Genomic DNA, 5,187 nt, shown 5'->3' with positions numbered 1-5,187 from the left:
AATGTTGCATGGAAATGTAAAATAAAGGTTTCACTATTTAATACAACCATCTGCTAAATGTCAATGTCAATTCTCGGGAGAGAAGATTCTCAATGCATGTGCTAGGGATGCTTTTGCAAAAAACCCTTGTTAACGTCTAATCGCTGAGACAGGCTCTTCTTACCACCACCCCGTTAACTTGTAAGTAAATGTGTACACCACCACTTCCTATAACTTTTAAACCATATATTTTTAACATTTAACAAATGTGTACAACACCACATTCTTTAAGTTTGAAGGCATCACTTTGGCAATAGAGAAAAAAACAAGGGAAGAAAAGAAGCATCTATGCAGATTGTTATTTTTAGCTCGAGTTACATATATACAAATGTTCACACAGACTAATGCTAAAGGGTCATGTTCAGTGTTGACGCAGTCTCCCATGGCAACCACATACCTGATATCACATCTGAACAAAGTCGATGGGCCTGAACAAGAAAAAGTTATCTTGTAAAAGACTTCTAGCAGTTACAAATACAGTAAAACATACAGAAATGATGGGGTTTAATCTAAAATGAGAGGTAACAATAGTTCAGGTATTACACCCAGCCTTGAACCTCACACTTCTGTCAATGAAAAATCTACCTACAGATAATATTTAATACGTTATTCCACAATTATTTACCGGTATATTGGGGCCAGGCAGTGCAGTGGTTGTTTGATTCTCGGTCCAAAGATACTGGGTTCAATCCTGATTCCTTTTCCTGAGCTGTAGGCATCCTCAGACCTGAGGCCCAATCCCTGTACTGCTCCTTAATCAGCAGATTGGATCTCAATTTTCTTAAAGTGGCTTTGGATGAAATATATATGACAGCAAAAATAAAACCTGAAACATACCTTCTGCAGAATTTCTTAACTGTAATATAACGCCACCAAGGTTAACCCTATAAAATTCTCTCCTTCCACTGTCTCTGACTCCCTGTCCTCCATCTTTAAACAGAGTTACGCTCATACATGAGTGGCCCCCCATTGCCACGAGGCCTTCCATGCGATTGGACAAGAGAGAGAGAGAGCCGGGGGGTGGGCGAGCACAGATGCTCTCGTGCTACGAGTGAAGGCCGCCCCATGGCCTTCTTGTGTAAAGTGCACCAAGACTCCTAAGACCTCCACAACAACAACAACAGAACCACGGCTAAAAATTAGATTTATTTGACAGAAATGCTTTGGGCCCCATACTCAGAATAGCTCTGTTTATGTTGTTGTACTACTGCTATGTTTATCAATGGTTTTGGCAACTCTTGCTACCTGGCATTATGCTGAATAATGTCATTAGGAGCTGGTGTAAGCCAATGATATCTGAGCTGATTGTCTACATGGAGCAGAGATGAGGAGTGTGTATGTAGTGGCCGTGATAATGACTTAGTGCCGGAATGTGCGGGCCCCCGTAGGCTAGGGCACAGCAGTGTGTGTGTGTGTGTGTGTGTGCCTGTGCGTGTATGTGGTTGTGTGTGTGTTGGAGTCTGGCTCTCCTCAGTGCTCCTGTCCCAGAGTTGGCATGACAGTACAGGAGTAGTCAGTCCCCCATAGCCTCACTCCTCAGCCTCTGTTGGGACCGCCAACCCTCACCCTGCCAGGCTGTCTGAATGTCAGCTGGTCTACCTGTGTGTGTCTAACAGTGTCTCTGGGTCTGTCCGGCCATGAACACACTGTCAGCAAAGCTGTCGCACAAAGCCAAAGGTGTGTGTCTGTGTGTGTTTGTTTGTGTGTGTGTGTGTGTGTGTGTGTGTGTGTGTGTGTGTGTGTGTGTGTGTGTGTGTGTGTGTGTGTGTGTGTGTGTGTGTGTGTGTGTGTGTGTGTGTGTGTGTGAGAGAGAAACAACCCAATGGACAACCCCAATGAAATAAAGAAATAGAATTGAATTGACTAACTAAGCCATCATTACACACCCCTGTGACTCCATGGCTATTTTGGTCCGCAGTGTGTCAAAAAACAAATTTGAAACAACAAGTCACCTCATGCAGCCTTGGAGGAGAAGCTGCCGCTTTTCTCCCTCACGGCCTCTTGGTGTCCATGTAGCAGTGTGCGGACCTGGGATGTTACGTAGGGGGAAACTCACAAGCATGGTGTTTAAATCACACGTGTTTATGACGGTCAATGCTTGTTGAAGGCCTTCATGTATTTCAGTGGGTAACGCTTTACAAAGGAGAATGAAGTGAGAAGCACCAAAGTAAGCGTAAAAGTAATGCATCAGAAAAGTCCCCTTTTTTTTATTGTAGCATGGTTTACCTAATTCAATACACCTCTTCTCCTGTACATCTCTTAACAATCCTTATCCCATTTTCTGCCTTCCATTTATTTTGGGAGTAATTGGATTAACTGCAACACTTGCTGTCTGCTGTATTTGGCTGAACTGTTCTTAATCAGATCTCAAGAGTGATCAGTGATCATTGACCTTCTCTCCACGTTGTTCTGTGTTTCCATTTGATTTCCATACTCCATCTAGCTTATAGTTACACATTTCACAGTTTACACAATTAACTAGAAAAGATTTACAGCACCACTAAGGAATTGCCGATTAAGAACTGACCCTTATTACAAATTAATATTTTCAAATAAATGTTTTTAAAAAACATGCAACCTCAATTTAACATTGAAATGTGAAATTAAATTCTGGTAAGCACTAATTGTTATAAAAAACCTTGGCCCCAAAAAGTTATATATGTAATTTAAAAGAAAAATTAAAAGGATTCATAACAACACATTTAATGTAATTACGGCTATCCATTAACTGCCTCCAAATCAGTTTGAACTTGGCGCTTTTGTAACAGCAAGCTAGCAAGAAGCCGTGCGATATTTGTGTTATTCGTTTAGGTTGTGTGAGTGTTACAGGAAGCAGGATGTTCAAAGGAGTAAGAAAACCAGACCGGTCACTGGTTCCTCTGGGTTATGTTCTTCAGGGACCGCCTTCTGACAGCAAGTGCTTTGTAAAAGTCCCATCGATGGCATTTAAAATCATAGACCCAAAAACATATCGCTTGTATCGCAGTGCAAGGGAAACACAAACAGTAAACTCATGCATAGATGAAGCGCTGCCTTAAGGGATGTAGACTGGCACCATCAACAAACCTCCCCCTCCCCGCCTCCACCCCCTTTACCCCCTGAACAATTTATTCTTTGCTGCCAATGACTTGATTCGTCATATCCAGGCAGTTTCTTGTGCGTGGTGCTCTAATAGATTCAGTCCACCGCGTGCGTGTCTCATCTCTCTCTCCCCTGGTGTTTATGGTTTTATCAACCTTGGCCCCCTCAGAAGACCCTTTGTGAGAGGCCTTGGTCGGCCTCACCCTCATCTCAGCACTCGTGATTGACATGGAAATGAGAGTCAGGGCGGTCTTGGTGTGATGGTTGGAAGGATGGGTGGATGTCAGACCACGAGGTGGTGGTCATAAATTCCAAGCAGCTCTTTAAGGGCATTATGGTGTCAACAGATCCTTGTTCCCCCTTGACACCTATTGATTAGTCATGGTCAAGATATTAAAATAACTTATTCCCCCATTGGGGTACTTTTATTTATTTATTTAAAATAAACAGGGTCAGGGTCAGAAGATGCTAAGACAAATGGGACATTTTGGATGAGCGATAAAGACTCGGAACATAGCGGGTCCTTCGTCATACACCTTGTTGGATTGGGATTGTTACTCAGCTAGAGGGATAATATTTGTGTGTATACACACCTATATTGTGTACTAGAACGTATACACACACACACTGTATACACATGGTTTGCGTGCGTGCGTGTGAACATACGTGTGCATGATTTAGGAGCGTGTGACCATGAAGCACCAGGGTGAAGCTACTTTGTGCGCCTGCCTCCCACACACAAAGCCCCCTCCTGACCATCCACTGGGATGTTGGGGACTTCCATGTGTGTGTGTGTGTGTGTGTGTTTGTATGTGTGTGTGCCACCAAGGCTAAACATCAGCCTCCTATCGCTGGACAGCAGTGGAGCGTGTGCTCCGTCCCCCTGCCAGCTCCCATCTGCACGACCATGGCGCCCGCCACGTGAAGACTGGCTGCACGGAAAGCTCCACGCCAACTGTTTGCAGTCAAAAGATGTCAGGTCTGACCGCCCGCGGCCAGAGGGAGTGACTGGACTCATTAAATTAGGCTAATTAATTTCTGTCGGAAGTCGTGCGTGTAGCTAGCTGAGTTGACTGTGTTTCCGTCCTGATGTATCCAATTTGTTTTGCACTGGCTGAAGAGGTTTCAGCCTTGTTTACTGCTTCTGTGCAAAGTGGCAGGTGCTAAAAACGAGGATCTGTGATAGACTCTCTGTTAATCTCTGCCGCATTAGTGTAGTTGAACCGTATTTTACCCTGCAGAGTTGAACAGGATTCATGATCCATAGCCTTGTGGTTTTAATTAGATGGTCTTTTAGAACAAGAGAACAAGAAGTTGGAGATTTGATGAGCTGTTACTATTTTATATAATGAGGATAAAGCGAAAACGTTGAAAGCTGAGTAAAACCAAAAGAGTTGAACCGATGTGGCGTGCAGCCGGTCTGCCCCGGCCCAGAAGATAACCTTGACAATAGGAGCGGTCCTCGGCCCAAGTCGCCTTGTAATCCTCTTATCCTCGTTCATCTTTGTCTGTCGTTTCTCTTCTCGCACTCTCCTATTTTTCTCCTTATGTTTTATCTCTGTCCTTCGGTTTGTCTCGATCTTCTATGTTGCCGTGTCAACCTATCGTTGTTGTGTTCACCCCAGCCGCATCTTCCTCTTCCTCCCTCGGCGACGAGGGGGGGGGGGGGGGGGGGACAATAACATATTGTCACGCGGTGGTCGTTGCTCCAAGCTAGTCATAGATCACTGTTCTCCTCAGCTCCTCTACTTCCCCATAGCTCCTACCAAATTAATCCAGAGGGCTTGTTAGTCAATTAAATCAATAAAAGACAATATATTCTGTGTGGCTGTGTAAGTGTGTGTGTGTGCCATTGTGGGTGTGTGTGTGGGCCGGTGCTTTCATTTTTTTTTTATATCCATAGGGTGTGAATGAATCATGGAGTGTAAATCTTATCTTGTTTGCCTCTATGTGTGTGTATGTGTATGTGTGTGTGTGTGTGTGTGTGTGTTGGGGGGGGGGGGGCATTTATCAACCGCATCTGTCTATTGTGAATCTCCACAAATGCAAACCAAATCTCAGCTCTGG

Source organism: Pollachius pollachius (assembly GCF_949987615.1).
Source record: "Pollachius pollachius genome assembly, chromosome: 11".
In the NCBI taxonomy this organism is placed as follows: Eukaryota; Metazoa; Chordata; class Actinopteri; order Gadiformes; family Gadidae; genus Pollachius; species Pollachius pollachius.
This window is presented reverse-complemented; position numbering follows the sequence as displayed.